This window comes from Petaurus breviceps, unplaced genomic scaffold, assembly GCF_028583685.1.
Source record: "Petaurus breviceps papuanus isolate PSGF00001 unplaced genomic scaffold, PetGlider_PUasm1.0 186, whole genome shotgun sequence".
Classification (NCBI taxonomy): domain Eukaryota; kingdom Metazoa; phylum Chordata; class Mammalia; order Diprotodontia; family Petauridae; genus Petaurus; species Petaurus breviceps.
The window spans coordinates 24142650-24159870 of NW_027185798.1; the positions used below are offsets into that span (position 1 = coordinate 24142650).

The following is a 17221-nucleotide window of genomic DNA, read 5'->3' on the forward strand; positions in this document are numbered from 1 at the left end:
ATCTGTTTTATTTTTATATCTTTGTTTTTGTTTTTTAAATTTAATTTTTAAATTTGTTTTTTAATTAAAAATCTATTTCCTCTTTCTCTCCCCTCTTCCCTCCCATGAAGAAAAAAAACAACAAAACCCTTGAAACACATATGAAGAGCCAAGTCAAATAAACTCCCAAAGTGACTGTCTAAACATATACATATATATAATACACACATACATCCAATTCTACATGTCCATACATACACATACTTATACATATATGTGTATATATACATACATACATACACATATCCTGAGCCCGTCACCTCTCTGTCAGGGTAGCATGCTTTTTCTTTTTTTCTTTCTTTTTTCTTTTTTCTTTTTTTTTAAATTAATTTGTTTGTTTCCTTTTAGTTTACAGGATTCAATTCCACAATTCCTTGAGTTTCACATTTTGTCCCCCTCCCCCCCATGGCGGCTTATAGTCAAGTATAGGATCTGTAAATACTTTCACATTATACATTAGTCAGGTTATAAGGACGGATTGTACCAGCTGGAATGAAAAATGGTAAAGAAGACATAAAACCAAATATCAGGTATTTTGTTTCCACCTGGATATAAACTTAGTTCTTTCTAGTTCTTTCTCTGGATGCACATTTTTCTCTCCATCATGCATCTTTTGGGATTGACTTATATCCCTGCATTGTTGAGAAGAGTCCAGTCTATCAAAGTTGGTCATCACACATACGTTGTATCTGTAATTGTGTACAAATTTCTCCTGGTTCTACTCTTCTCACTCAGCATCAGTTCTTTTAAGCCTCTCCAGGTAAATATGAAGACCGTCTGCTCCTCGTTTCTTATAGCACAATAGTATTCCATAACATGCATATACCACAACTTGTTCAGCCATTCCCCAATTGATGGGCACCCCCTTAATTTCCAATTCTTTGCTACCACAAAAAGAGCTGCTATAAACATTTTTGTACATATGGGTCTTTCTCTCATTTCTATGATCTCTTTGGGATATAACCCTAGGAGTGGTATTGCTGGATCAAAGGGTATGAAAGTATTTATAGCCCTTTGGGCATAATTCCAGATTGCTCTCCAGAAAGGCTGGATCAGTTCACAACTCCACCAGCAATAGCATGCTTTTTCACTGGCCTCTCTGCAATAGTGGTTATTCACTGCCTTGATCAAAATTTTAAAGTCTTTCAAAGCTGATTTTCTTTTTTATTATTATTATTTTTGAAAATGTATTTACTTTTGGTTTACAACATTCAGTTCCACAGTCCCTTGAGTTTCACATTTTCTCCCCCTCTCCCCCATGGCAGCATGTTATCAAATATAGGATCTACAAATATCTTCATATTAAACATTAGTCAGGTTGTAAAGAAGAATTATAACCAATGAAGTGAACAATGAGAAAGAAGAAACAAAACAAAATAAAACAGAAAAAAGGGCAATTTGCTCCAATCTGCATTCAGACTCTGTAGTTCTTTCTCTGGATGAGGATAGATAGCCCTCTCCATCATGAGTCTTTTGGAGTTGTCATATAACCTTGCATTGCTGAGAGGAGCCCAGTCTATCCAAGTTAGTCATCACACATACTATGTGTCTGTAATTGTGTACGAAGTTCTCCTGGTTCTGCTCCCCTCACTCAGCATCAGTTTATATAAATCTCTTCAGGTTATTTTGAAGTCCGTTTGCTCCTCATTACTTATAGCACAGTAGTATTCCATTACATTCATATACCACAACTTGGTCAGCCATTCCCCGATTGATGGACATCTCCTTGATTTACAATTCTTTGTCACCCCAAAAAGAGCTGCTATAAATATTTTTGTACTAATGAGCCCTTTTTCCACTTCTATGATCTCTTTGGGATACAGCCCTAGAAGTGGTATTGCTGGGTCAAAGGGTATGCACTTACTTATAGCCCTTGGGCATAGTTCCAGATTGCTCTCCAGAATGGTTGAATCAGTTCACAATTCCCCCAACAGTGCATTAGTGTTCCAATTTTCCCACATCCTCTCCAGCATTTATCATTTTCCTGTTTTGTCATCTTAGCCAATCTGACCAATGAGATGTGGTACCTCAAAGTTGTTTTGATTTGCATTTCTCTAATCAATAGTGATTTAGAGCATTTTTTCATATGCTTATAGATATCTTTAATTTCTTCCTCTGAAAACTGCTTGTTCATATCCTTTGACCATTTATCAATTGGGGAATGACTTGTATTATTATAAATTTGACTCAGTTCTCTGTATATTTTAGAAATGAGGCCTTTATCAGAGACGCTGGTTGTAAAAATTCTTTCCTAATTTTCTACTTCCCTCCTAATCTTGGTTACATTAACTTTATATGTGCAAAACCTTTTCAATTTAATGAATTTTCAATTCAATAATCAAAATTATCCATTTTGCATTTCATAATGCAAAGCTGATTTTCTTTACAATCTTGTTATTATAGAAATTATTTCAGCTCACCTCACTCTGTATCAGCTTATACAAATCTTCCCAGGTTTCTCTGAAATCATTCTCTTTATTGTTCCTTATAGCACAATGGAATTCCAATGCACTCACAGACCAATAATGTTTTTGGTCATCTCCAGCTGATGAGCATCCCCTTACTTTCCAGTTCTTTGCTGCTGTAAAAAAAGAGCTGTTATAAATACATTTGTATACATGGACCTTTTTTCTCTTTCTTTGCTCCCCTTGGGGTAAGCATGTTCAAGTTTGCAAAATTAGGTATTATAAATGTTTTTTTTCCATTTTACAGATGGAGGAAATGAGGCTGAAAGAGGTTTAAGTGACTTAGTGCCAGGGGTATGATTCAAACACTGGTCTCTTGCCTGACTCCAAGCCCAGTGTCTTTGGCTTTACAACTGCCTCTCTAAGTCAAAAGAAGAGATACAATTTCTCCCAAGGATACCACTCACGACATTGTCCAGAAGGGTGAAGATGAAGACTACTTTCACATTCATAAGATCATGAAACTAAAGCTGGACAGGGACCTTTGAGGTAACTTGGCTAAGGTCACACAAGGAGTACTCAAAGTAGACTCTGGCTCCAGAACCACGGAGAGCTCTTTCCATTGTACTGTGATTTCTCAGGCTCAACTTTTGAGCTGTGCATAGCCTCATTCCATTCCACTGCAGTTGGGGACAAAGAACTGATGCGTATTTACTAGTTGAGACATGGGGATGATTAAAATCACAGCAACAAAACCAATGTGGAACCCTTACAGGAAAACAGCTGGCACCTGGCTAGGAGCTAGCAAAGTGGGAGACACAAATTTGAAGTCGTAGGTTGGGAGCTGACAATGATCTGCCCCCGCTAATACTTCCAAACAGCTCCTGGAGCCCAGGGCTTGGGGGTGGGGAAGTAGTGGGTGGTGGGTGGCTTTCTCTGTTGAATCTCCCTTTGGAGATGAGTCACCACCTTGTGGAATTGCCTGCTGAACAGCTGTATGACTGTCATATTCACAGGAGTCTCGATTTTGAAATGGGAGAAACTTGGGAAGTAATCTACAACAACCCCCTCATTTTTCAGGCAAGGGAACTGATGCCCCAGAGGCTATCTAACTTGCCCAAGGTCACACAGTCTTCCACTTCCTGAGTCCTCAGGGACAGAAAGAACCCAAACAGTATCAAGGAAAAATCCCAAGATCTCCTCTAAGCTAAGAGATGCAATCTTTTACTCCCACCAATCCTATCACAAATACCAGTAAAATGGGTGTTGTAGGTGGGTTCTTCCACTATCCTGCCCCCATCTGCCCTCTGGAGGGAGCCCTTAACCAAAAGATGGGGAGTAGCCAATAGAAACACCCTGGGTGAACACCACACATGGAAAACTGGGCCTGAATTATAATAGCTGGCATTTATACAGTCTTTACAAAGCAAAGCACTTTACTATATTATCTCACTTACTTATTTGGTCCTTAAAAGGACCCCCTGAAATGCTATGGTTATTTATATTTTGTGGCTAAGGAAGCAGGTTGAGAATTTCTCCCAGTTACTGAATGTCTGAAGGCAGGATTTGAACTCCCTACCTTAAAATCTGCTAGTCACTGGAGAATTGGAAATTTGAGAAAGGTCCCAATCTCAGAACTCTGGGGTTAACAGGCTTCATTGCAAATGAAAGAGCCTCAGCCCAGCAGTTGTCTCCTGTTAATAAAGAGTGAAAGGGGTGGGGGTGTCTGGGGTCTTGGATGAAGAGTTGCATAACCTGGGTTCTGAGTCAAGAGATGTGAGAAAATCCACTCAAGTGAGCCAGGGCCCTTCATGTTTGGGAGAGTCCCTGAGACAAAAGTTATACATGGGATAATAATAATGTGTGGCAAACTGGGGCATCCCTTCTCACACAGAAGTTCCAGAAAAGCCCTCCCAGTTTCAGGGCTTTCTGTGGTTCTCCATTCATGCAAAACATTAGTTCTCCTTCATCACTTCCTGATGTATTTACAGGACTCTAGTCTATCTTTCTATAGTAAGTGCACCTTAGTGCCCATCCCACGTTTTGCAGTCCAAACAAACTGACCTGTTGGCTATTTCCAGTAGATGACAAGCCACTTCCCAGCTCTGTGATTGTACATGCCTGGAACACCCTCTGTACACCCTCTATACCCCTTGAAAATTCTTGATCTCATCCTTGGTTAGAGCTTTGGGGTTAGAATCTGGAAGACCTTGGTTTCACTTGTGGCTCAGACATTTGCTGGCTGTGTGACTCTAGACAATTCACTTAACCTCTCTGGGCCTCAGTTTTCTTAATTGTAAAATGGAGAAATTAGCACCTATCCATCTAATGAGATGATATGTAAGGCACTTCACCAACTTTAACATGCTACAGAGACCTATTTTTACCAATAGTTCATCAGAGTAGAAAGATTCCTGCTAAGCATTGCACGCAAAATCAATATTCCACTACTTTTTATAGATACACACTTATTTGTATGATTTTATTCAGAAAAACTACACTGGAATAGGGAGATAGCTCTACCTACATTTATAAGTATAGTTTTAGACTCCCCTCTTTTCGTCCCCTTCCCTCTTTCTCCACTTAAAACAAAAAGACATTTTAGAAAGCATTTGCTATTAAGTCATTGAGAAGACCATGAAGTCCCTTACATCTAGTTCAAGTCTAGTGTTGCTGCCGCTTCCTGCCTCTCTCTGCTGCCATCTTCTGGGCTTCAGGTGGAATTTTCAGCTGAGATGCTACCCCTGCCGCGGAACCCCCAAAACTCTAGACTAGTCCCTCTGCCGGGCTTCTTTCCATTTCCTTTCAGGGAGTCAGTAGTTCAAAATACTTTTCATAATAATTATCAGGTATTTTGATTTCTAATATGGTAAATTCCAAAGATACAACCCACATAAATAAAAACTCATTAAGAGTCCTAGATAATTTTTAATGATAAAAAGGGATCCTGAGACCAAAAAGTTTGAGAACTGCTACTTTAGGCTAACGTTCTTTGGCTCGTTTTGTCCTGATCGTGAAGCTTCATTTGGAGAAATCTCCAAAATAAAGCTTCAATATTGCAAATGTCTAGGTTTCCTCAAATGTAGGTAATGGGCCCCATCTCCCATTCAAGCACTCATATAATAGTATGGTTAGGACAGGCTTTAGAAACCCCCCTCCACTCCCAAAATGCAGACAGTACAAAGGACTCAAAAAAAGAATCACAAAATCCAATAAAATCCCCTCAGAAGGGCAAACCTTTGTCATTTCGTTGAGTCCCTCCTTCTCTGCCCAAACCACAACCCCCTGACTTATGGTAACACCTGTGGTTTAGACCCCCTCTCAGAAGATACCTTGAAAGCTTCTAAGAAAAGAATCCCCTTGCCATCAGATCTACACTGTCAAAATTATTCACTGTAATCCTGAGGGGTAGCAAGGTCCTGGTTTCTTGAGCCTCCCCCCTGCCATGTTGTGTCTTTGCTCTTGCAAAAAAAAGTCCCTTGTATAGTAGGTGGGCCGTGCTTTTCTTTCCCTAGAGGGGCCAGCACCCAAATTCTCAAACTTATGAAATCTTCGACTTGGGATCTTCCACAAGGCAATTCCCAAAGATCATATTACCCAGGAAATCTACTTCCCCTTGATAGTAGGGGAGATTCAGGGATCATGCCCCCTAAGAAATCAAATTACACATGTCCTCCTCCCCATCCCATACATAGGATGTTGGGGCTCATGAACATAATGAATGACCCTCTTAGGCCACAGTCTGACAGATTCTTCTGCACTCATTCCATTAATGGCAGTTCCAATTGCTGCCATTTCTTAAATTGGGTGAGTCTGTTCTTAGCGATTCTAGCCTCTGACCCATGTGGAAAAGCATATGCAGTAATCATGTATTCCTGCCCCATGACCCCCACCCCCAGGACACAGGTCTGATATGCTGTGCACTTGTCTGTCTTCTAAACAGGGGGAAAGGGGATGGGGCTGGGAGGGAAAGAGGCCAAGATCTGTGAGCATACTCTTGAGTCCCAGTCAGCCTCGAGGCTTTTGAGTCACTGAAAATCACAGATGAACTCTGCCAAATTCTCCAGCCTGGAAAAACAGTCAGTCCCTGGGTTGGGGAGATTGGGAGTCATAGATTCATTTGTAAGGCTAAAGGAGAGTCTGGAGATCATTGTAATGATAGTAGCATGTATAGAGGACTTTAAAGTTTACAAAGCAATTTGCAAATATTATCTCATTTCATCTTCACAACAAACCTGGGAGGTTGTTACTATTATTACCCCCATTTTACAGACGGGGAAACTGAATTAGAGAGGGGTTAAGTGACCTGCCCAGGATCACACAGCCAATAACAATCTAATGTTGAATTTAAACCCAGATCTCTCCTGACTCTAGGCTTGGTACTCTAACCACTGCAACAACCCTACTGCCCCTATGGTAGAGATTTTAGACATAGGATCATATCTATTGAGTTGAAAGGGCCTAGGATTATTGAAGGGAGAGAGACAGAAAGAGAAAGAAGGAGGGAGAGACAGACAAACAGAGTCAGACAGACCATACACACAGAGACAGGAGTGAAGGACACAGAGAGAGAAAAAGACAAAGAGATAGAGACAGTCATAGAGACACAGAAAAAGAGACAGAGAGAGAAGATGAGAGAGAGAGAGAGAGAGAGAGAGAGAGAGAGAGAGAGAGAGACTTACCAAAGGTCCCACAAACACACAATAAAAGGCAGTTAGAAATCAGACTTGGGTCCTCTGATTCTAAGTAAGGGGTGGGGCTTTCATTTATTTTCCCAGGATGCACTTTAGAATCTGTAGCACCTTTTAAAAGTACTCTTTTTCAATGTCTTAACCTGCAGAACAATATGGGGGAAAAAAGTAAAGGAAAATGCTTGCTCTGTTGAAAACATTAATGACAATGATGAGAGAAACATAGACAATAAAATTCACCCTAAGTTAGAGGATGGTCCTATTTTGAAGCCTTATAAATTTCCTAAAAGAGAAGTTATTTAGGTTTAGCAAGAGTGAATGAAGGCAATAAACACGACTTTTGAGCTCTTTTAAAAGGTCTGATTTAGATGTTTCCATCTGCAACTTACATTTCTATGAGTTTGAAAAAAAACAAAGGTTTTGTGGCCCATTTCAACTCCATTTAATGAGACTGCCAGTTCCTGCACCTCTAGGGTTATTGCCAAACTAACACTGATTCAAAAAAACAATTAGCAAGTTTTTCCTCCTCCAAAGAGCAAGTTTTCTAGAGGCCTCTTTCCAGTGTGTATGGAGGGAAGAAGAAGGGGTGGCAGAATGGTGGGTGCAAGATGCCTGGCACATAGTGCCAAGGAGCTTCATAAATACATGGGCAGTTGGGTGGTGCAGTGCACAGAGTGCCAGGCCTGGAGTCTTCCTGAGTTCAAATCTGGTCTCAGATACTTGCCAGCTGTTCGACCCTGGGCAAGTACCTTAATCCTGTTTGCCTCAGTTTCTTCATTTGTAAATGAATCAGAAAAGGAAACCACTCAGGTATCTCTACCAAGAAAACTCCAAATGGGGTCATGGAGAATCAGATTTGACTTGGTCATAACAATACTTTAGAAAAGTCCCACTGGGGCGGCCAGGTAGCACAGCGAGTAAGAGCACCGGCTCCAGTGTCAGGACGACCAGGAGATCCAATCCCGGGCTCAGACACTTAGCACCCACCCAGAAACACCTGGCCGTGTAACCTTGAGCAAGTTACTTAACCCCGATTGCTTAAAAAAAGAAAGAAAGGTACCTACCACTGGCAGGTGAGTGGAGGATGTGCTGGATGGGAGAAGAGAGTCTGGAGGTAGGGGGATGAATTAGGTTATTGAAGAGGGGGTGAAGGACTGAATTCACTCATAATGGGAAAGAAAGACACCTATGGGGAAATACTGTAAAGGTAGAAATGACAAGATTTGACAATAGGGCTTGATTCACCGTTTTGTAGATTATACAGATTTAAGAAAGAGATGGAGAAAATGCTAATATGCACATGCTTTTAAAAGTGTGTCCTGGGTATATTTTTTTTTTGGACAGCTGGTTGTTATTGTTAAATATTTACCTGAATGCTTATGTTTTTTGCAAATGTCAGGTTCATAATAGGAAAAAAAGGGATCTTTAAAAAGGAACTGCAAAGACACCAAATAAACCAAAAAGAGGACAGCTAGGTGGTGCAGTGGCTAGACCCTAGAGTGGTAAAGAGCACCTGAGTTCAAATTTGACGGCAGATACTGGCTAGCTGTGTGACCCTGGGCAAGTCACCTAACACTGATGGCCTCCCCCACTCTCCTCAAAAAAAGGGACCGTGTTAGCCCAGGGACCTTAACAGTAGGTTAAGTGTAGGCTGGCATAGCCCTTGCTCAGAATCATGTTTTTAAATGTATAAAATATATAGTATTGCAAAGGAAACCAGTTAAATACAGGAAATAAAATATTTAAAAAATTAAAATAGCTTTAATAAAAATACCCATTCACAGACCCCAGGTTAAGAGCCCAGGCAAGAGATGAATTGTGGGTTCCCAGTCAGCTCTACTTCATACGATCCAAGGACAGGAACAAGTTTTTGAAGAACGCAAATAGCTCCGTTCCAGATGCCCTTTTGCCCTCTGGGCACTCCCCTCAGTAGGATATGGGTTTAAGTCCTTTTGCAACCACCAGGGAATTTTGCGAAATGGAAGATTTGGAGATTATTGCTGTTTGTTTGCTCTCCCTTCTGAACCACCCCCTCTGTTGGCAGTGAGGGACTTCAGGGCATGTGACTGACAGGTCTGGTCTGCAGCCTGGAGGTCAATTCTGCCACTTCTCCCTCAGCCTATGCTATGAAAGGTTTGAATGTATCCTGAGCTTTGACATTCAATGATCCTACGGTGGAGTGGGGAAATGGATACTATGGAAATATGCTCTGAACAGAGTCCAGATTCGAGTCTTCCTGGAGAATCCTACCCCAAAACCCTGAGTTTCCTCAGAACAGGGGCAGGGGAACCTGTGGCCTCCAAGCCACATGCAGCCCTCTAGGTCCTCAAGTGAGGCCCTTTGATTGAATCTAAACTTTACAGAACAAACCCTCTTAATAAAAGGATTTGTTCTGTAAAACTTGGGCTCAGTCAAAGGGCCACACCTGAGGACCTAGAAGGCCACACGTGGCCTTGAAAGCTGCAGGTTCCCTACCCCTGCCTTAGAAGGTTAAGAAAAATCCTTTCTTGGATGAGATGACTTCTGAGATCCTGTGTATCCATCAAAACTCAATTGGAAATGCTTCCTCTGAGAAGCCTCCCTCACCAAATCCTGTGTGCCCTTAAGCAAACCATTTCCTTTTTCTAGGTCACAGCTTCCTAACTTGTAAAATGGGGCCAGGGGATGTGGATAAACTCTTTTCCTACTCTAATCAAGGAGTATTTAGCCTCACTCCCTCATTTCACAGATGAGGAAACTGAGGCCGAGCTTAGGTGACTTGTCCAGGGTCATATGGCAAATCAGTATCTGAGATGAGAGTCAAACCACCTAATAATTATAGGTAGCATTTGTAACAGTCTTTCTGGGATGCAAATATTATCTCCTCTCCTTCACAACAACCCTGGGAGGTAGGCACAGTTAATTATTATCCCTGTTATACAGAGGAGGAAACTGAGGCAGGGTTGCAAAATGGTTTGCTCAGGGTTACAAAACTAGTGTTTGGGGCTAAATCAGAATTCTGGTCTTACAGAAGGCTATCTAGTGCTCCAACCACTGTACTACCTGACTACCTGGCTCTGTGTTTCATCTTCCTGGCTCTAATACATAACTGAGGAGGTAGACCTGCAGCCAGGTGGCGTAGTGGATAGAATGCCGGGCTTGGAGTCAGTCTGAACCTGAGTTCAAATCCAGCCTCAGACACTGCTGTTTCCTCATCTGGTCGGAGAAAATGACAAACCATTCCAGTATCTCTGCCAAGAAAACCTCCAATCGGGTCACGAAGAATCAGAACAACAGACTTCCCAGAAAATTCAGCCCAGGAAATGAAGCCCACACCTCCTTACCATGCGTAACTCACTTTACTTAAACTGTGAAATGGCCGGTCCGCGTCTTTCTTTCCCTACTCTCAGTAATACACCCGGGCTCGTCTCATCCGAGACCCTGCTTTTACAGAGAAGGAGGCGGCACCATGCGTGCAGCTGGAACTTTATTCAGACACCCTGAGCTCGTGGCTCCCGGGCCAGGACTTTGAACTTGGACGCCGAGTTCTGCGCTTCCCGAGCGGCGGCCTTCCCGCCAGAGCAGACCCTGGGATCAGGTCGTGCCGGTGCAGGGAGGTGGACAAAGGGCCCGGGGTCTGAGCCCCGGACGCTACTGCGGACCTCTGGGGGGCTTCTGCTTGCTTCTCTGTCAGCACGCATCTCTGCTACCCTCTCCTCCTTAGACCGCCCGCAGTTCCAGGTGGAGGGGAGCAGCAGAACCCTCCCCGCCCCGGCCTGCGCTTGCTTTTCTTCCTGCTGTTCGTGCTGGGAGAACTGAGCTGTCCCGCGCGCTGCTGGGTCATGTTGGGGCCGGGGAGGAGAGTGGAAGGAGGGGGTGGGGAATGACCTGCGGGGGGAGGGGGGCGTACCACAGACACTTTGTATTCAGACATGCACGCATGTATACATGCACGTATGCACCCATGCACGAACGCATGCATCTACTGCCTCCTGGTGGCTCTCGCGCTCGTGGGAAGGAGGGCACCCGCACGAGCTCGCGGGGGAGGGGGGAACGTCTTTCATGCCTTGAAATTGCAGGGACTGCCGGGGGAAGAGTGTGACGGAGGAACTCGGGGGCTGCAGCTCGATGGCCCTGGGATATTGGGGGGGATGTTGAAGGGCCTCCTGCGTGGGAGGGGCATCCCAGGGACCGAGGGGGGCGGCGCGCGTGGGGGGTACCTCTTCGGCAAAGCCGGGATGGGCCCGCAAGCCCAGACCGCTTCCTGCGGCTCCGGGGAGCTTCCTCGGTCCTGCTGGGACCCCGAGACGGCGCCACCGGGGCTGGCGGGGCAGCCTGGGCTCGCGGGCCGGCTTTTGCCAAGCCCCGGGGGCTGCTGCTGAGCACGCGCCCAGGGGAAGCCCGAGCTGGGCACGGGGCCGGGGCAGAGGCAGGGCCAGCGGCCCGAGAGAGGCCCCGGCCAGCAGCGGCCGCCCCGCCTGCCTTCCACTGACTGCTTTCGTCTGCTGCAAGCCTGTCAGGCGCGGTGGCCAAGTGGTAAGGCGTCGGTCTCGTAAACCGAAGATCGCGGGTTCGAACCCCGTCCGTGCCTGCGGCGTGGGGGGCCGTGGCCCGGCCCTCTTCGGCTCCCGGCCCTCCTAGCCAGGGCGCATTTTTAGTTATTTTAGACGTTTGCTCTCTGGGGTTCCCCAACATCCACCCCCACCCCTTGTCCCATGCTACGGTGGCATCGCGGGCAGACCTTGACAGCTGTCAAGGCCAAGGGCGGACCCAGGGCCAGCTACCGGGAGGATCTTGGAAGGGCTGAGGTCACGGCAGGTTTTAGGAGGGACGTACTCCTTGGGTAACCTAAAAGGGGGTGGAGGGGATTATGCTTCCCTACACTCCCCCCTTCCCCAGACGTATAGCGGCTGCAGCTGACCTCAGGGGCAGTTTAGGGACCGGCAGACACAACAGGCTGTCCCCAGCCCCGGGAGGTCGAAGGAGAGGAATCCCTCACCCCCTGGGTGCCTCTGGCAGCTACCCAGCTGTGCCCAGCTGAGGTGCGGCCCCTGGAGGCTGGTGAGAGCCTGGTCAGCCACAAGGTGGCGCGGGCATGCGGGGCTAGGCAAAGGACTCCCCTTTTTCATCTGGGGCTCTATTTCGGGGAGCGTGGCTGAAATTTCCTGGGGGCGTCCGATTTCTTTTTCTTTTTGTCCTTCTAATTCTAGTTTCTTTTTAAGCTCATTTCTACGACTATCGTGTTTTCACATTGCCTGCAGGTCTCACTCTAACTCTCCTCCCCAACGCCTCCCAGAGAGCCAATGAAAAAAGTTCAGCAAAACTATGCGACTTAGTAACTAAGTCTGGAGATACAGTATCCTACATCCACGTCCTCCTCCCCGCCCCAACCCCCCCCACCTCCCCCGCATCTGCAAAGAAACGAGGAGGAGTCTTTAGGGCCAACTTTGCCCACTTGGATATCTCAGCTCGTTTGCATTGTTTTGTTGCAATTTCCATTTCCTAAGCAACATATCAACAAAGACTGAATCTTTCGGAGTTCCATACCCATCCTTCCCTGTCTTTGCAAAGAATGGGGAGGAGAGGTTTTTCTGATGCTAGGGTTGCCTCTGTTTGGGCGGGGGGAGGGGGAGGGGGGGGTTGCAGTCTTGGGAGTATGCTTGCTTGGAACAGGCTTACCTCCCACAGAGGGACCCCTTCAGAAGTATCCTTGAATAAAAAGTCCCCATTCCCAGTGTACAGGCAGCTTTTTTTTTCAAGAGGATTGTTTTTCAGGCACTAAGGAAGTGGGACTGTTGGGTGCTCCTTCCTACCTACATTCAGATTTAGAAATAAACTTTTATAAAGAACATTAGCCCCGCATGGGGCTAAAGTTGAGATTCCCAACTTCTTGGGTGAGGGAGTACTCCTTTTCAAAGTAAAACAATTTCTGACATCTTTCACATGCATACATTTATAGCTGTACTGTACTGTCCCTCCCTAAACCTCAGTTTTCTTATTTATTAAATGGGGACAATTATAGTTACACCACTTGGCTCATAAGATTGTTATTAAGAAAGTGTTTTGCAAGCCTTAAAGAGCTACATTACAGTAACACATATATATTATATGTAAATATAATATAGTATTATACAATATCATTATAAACATACTGTGTAATTATGTTTTATCATATTATTATTATATATAATAAATATCATTATCAATTATCATCATCTTGTTTTCATCATTTTCCAAGGGTTCAGATAGAAGTGGTCTTTGGACAAGTCTTATTATTTTTATAGTACCAGCTGACTGAGAAAAATTTGTGATGACAGCTACAGGGAATTCAGTAATGCTTATAAGTGAATTTGTCTTTTATTATCTACAATAACTTCTGCCTGCATTTGAGAAATTATAATACCAGACATTGTTTATTCAGTCCATTGGAAGTATGTTTGCTTATTTCAAGATTGTAATATGGATTCCCCCAACCCTTGAAACCACCCCTTGACCCCTTTACACACCAACCCGGCCTTCCAAAAGATACACACCTTCCCAGGGATGGAGGCCCACTGGATGGGAATCTCTTCTCCAAAGTAAAACAATACAAAAATAAGGAAAATTGAAAGAAAAACTAGAGTTAAGTAAAACAGCAAGCACCCTAGCATACCCAGGATGCTGCTAGCACAGGTTCTCTGATCTGCTTTTCTTAAGAAAAGCAACTCAAAAGGGGTTAACAATCTTACTTTAATCAAACATATATATCATTTACTTAATTCAGGGGGGAAAGTCAGCACCCTGAACTTCAGAAAATACAAACAGAAATTACAAACAGATAAAAAATACAGACAGAGAAAATAATACAATTCAACAGACCATCAGAGAGAGTTTCTAGCTGTCTGACCATTACATACGTACATAGGTACCAGAGAGAGAAGCACCAACATCTGGGTTTTCAAAGCTGGGGGGTAGGGGGAGGCTCAATGGCTACCCAGACTCTCATCTGTCCAAATCACACAACTTTTCCCATAGGTGATCCCCAAAGCAAAACCTCACCTCAGAGTATATATACCCTTCTTCAGGGTCAGAGGACTTCACAACCTTTGTGACCCACTGTGTAATTACAAAGTAAAAAGGTATGGGCCTTTCTGAAAAACAAGCCTCCCAATTAAGTCCCTCCTCTTGGGTTCCACTTGAGGCCCCTTAAGGGGGAGACGATCTTCAAATTCCCTAAGCCTATTAAGAGGCAGGGAAGATCTTCAAATTCCCTTATCATTACATCAAGTCAAATCAGGTCAAAAAGCATTTGTTAAATGCCTACTATGTGCTAGACTCTGTGCTAAGCCCTTGGGACACGGAGAAAGGCAAAAAGACAGTCCCTGCTCTCAAGGAACTCCCAGTCTAATGGGGGAGACAATATGCAAACAACTACATGCAAAAAAGATCCATATAGGATAAATTTGAGGTGGTCATAGAGAGAAAGCACCACTATTATGGAAGACCAGAAAAGGCCTTCTGAAGAAGATGGTATTCAACCTGGGACTTGAAGGAAGCCAGGGAAACCAGGAGGTAGAAATGAGAAGGCTGAGAATTCCAGGCACGGGACACAGTGAGTGGAAAAAATTGGGAGAGAGAGTATTGTGTATCAGGAATAGCAGGATAGGCAGTATCACTTGATTGAAGACAATGTGGTGGGAAGTAAGGTATAAGGAAACTGAAAAGATAGGAGGGTTACATTATTGAGGGCTTTGAATGCCAAGCAGGATTTTATATTTGATTCTAGAGGTGACAGAGATCCACTGGGGAAGGGGGGGGGTGAGCTAGAGAGAGAGAGAAAGGAGATAGAGACAGAAGACAAAGAGAGAGAACAGAGAGGTAAAGGAGATAGAAACAGAGAGCAGACAGACAGACCTGTGCTTTAAGAAGATCACTTTGGCATGTGAGTAAAGGATGAACTGGAGTCAGGAGAGACCAGAGGGACACTGACTCACCAGCAGGCTATTGCAATAGTCCCGGTGTTCGGTGATAAGGGCCAGCACCAGAAGGTCAGAAGAGAGAAGGGGGTGAATGTGAGAGATGTTTGGAGAATAGAAATGATAGGTTATAACAAGAGAGTGAATATAGAGGTTGGGAGGGAGGTGAGAGGGAGTGAGGATTTGAGGATGACACCTAGGTTGCCAGCCTGGATGACTGAGAGGATAGTGGTCCTAGAGGTTGGAAATCCTCTTGAGGCACAGGAACTCTATGGCACTCTCTCCAGGAAGACTTCTAAGATTCCTTTCAACTCTTTGAAGAGAGGAACCCTGTTTTATCTAAGCATTGTATTATTGCCCACCCCCACTTTCCCCACCTACCATCATCATGCTGGGTACAATTTCATAGTTTGGCAGAAGCCTCAGACATTCTCTTCATCAATCCCTGATCATCACACATGGAGAAAGCTGAAATTCACTGTGACTTGGCCAAGGTCATTCATTTTGGAACCAAAGTACCATCAAAGAGCTTATAAAGGGCATCTATAATGGAACCTAAGAAACATTTATTAATCGTCTACTGTTTTCAAGACACTGTACTAGTTGTTAGGGGGACAAAAATGAAATAGGACATGACCCTAGTCTGTCATCCGAGCGACAGAATAAAAGTCCTTCCACATGTGACTTAAAAGTATTTTAGGAAGGCCCCCACCTGTCTACCCACCCACAAACACTGTGGTACAATGGGATGAGCTGAGGTAAGATTCCTGATTCTGCCTGATCTTGGGTAAGTGATAGGGGGTGAGGATCTTTGAGCCTCAGTTTCCTGCTCTATAAAATGTTGCAGCTGGACTAGACAGGAGTATTGGTTTTTTGAGTATAAGGAGTCAAGGATATCCCTGATCAATGTGATGACCTTACATTTAGAGGTCTGTAGGTGGTGCCACAGAGCACGGTGCACTGTGCCTGGATTAATGAAGACCTGAGTTCAAATGCTACCTGAGACATTAATTGGCTTTGTGACTCTGGGCAAGTCACCAAACCTTTATCTCCCTCAGTTTCTTCAACTGTAAAATGTTGTTAGGAAGATATGAGATATCAAATGAGATAATACTTATAGACTGATACATAGTAGGCACTTAATAAATATTTGTTCCCTCCTTCCTTCTTCTCGGGGCAGCAAATCTTTGTTTGAGATTTTTGATTGCTTCTCCCTATAAAGGTGGTGAACTGGCCCATTGATTTTGAATGCATACATCCAGCTCCTGAGCAGCAGCAGCAGCAGCAGCAGCAGCAGACATACTTTCCAATAGGAGACTACCAGAGAAAGGAGAACCAGGTGATCCTATTGGTGGGAGCACCTGAACCCCAAATTTCTGAAGGAATGCTTCTGAAGAAATGAAGGAACTCCAGCTTCCTGGTTGGAGGAAGAGGGGTTCCTGGGAAGAATAAGCCCAGAATCTAGCCTCTAGTATGCAAAGGGGGATTTCCCTGGCAACACCAGCCTCATAGTTGTCTCCCTAGCAACCTGAAATTTGAAAACTCAGTGTGGTCTAACCATCAGTCAAATCAACCAATCCACAAGCATTTGCTAAATGTCTACTGTGTGCTGAGGATTAGGCTGGGTGCTAGGAAGTGCAGTGATGTAGTCCCTGACCTCAAGTAGCTTACATTCTGCTAGAGGAATACAATCTCACAGATAAATAGATATGAAACATATACAAATAAACACTAAGTAATGGGAGGCACCAATAACTGGGGGAATCAGGGAAGGCTTGAAGAAGCTGTCACTTGAGCTGAGTCTTGAAGGATCCCAGGGATCCTAGGAAGTAGAAATGAGGAAGGAGAGTTACAGGAATTGGGGATAGTAAAGAAAAATTGAAAAGTAAAGTAAAAGTGAAAAGCAAAGTAAAAGTGTGAAGTAGAAAAGACAGGAAATATGATGCAGCAAAAACACAGTAAATAGGACAGTTGTTTTAGGGTAGATTGTGTCAGAAGAAATAATGTGTAATCACTCTGGAGAAATAGACAAGATAAATTGTCAATGACTTTAAATACTAAACACAGGAGTTTGTATTTTATCCTAGAAACAATAAGAAGTCATTGACCCTTCTTGAGTAAGATACATTTTTAGACAAATGCTTTAGGAATA

The 17221-nt window shown here is 44.0% G+C and overlaps 1 long non-coding RNA gene and 1 other non-coding gene across 2 annotated transcripts; one reads left to right on the plus strand and one right to left on the minus strand.

The window, feature by feature from the left end:
* Positions 1-1188: 1188 nt before the first annotated feature.
* LOC138162569 (uncharacterized) lies at positions 1189-11617 on the minus strand. Its single transcript, XR_011168659.1, has 2 exons — positions 11335-11617; positions 1189-2620 (listed from the first exon to the last, which is right to left on the minus strand). It is a non-coding gene; the product is annotated as an uncharacterized lncRNA (long non-coding RNA).
* A 16-nt stretch (positions 11618-11633) lies between these two features.
* Positions 11634-11705, plus strand: TRNAT-CGU (transfer RNA threonine (anticodon CGU)). The gene has a single exon. It is a non-coding gene; the product is annotated as a tRNA-Thr (tRNA).
* Positions 11706-17221: the final 5516 nt, after the last annotated feature.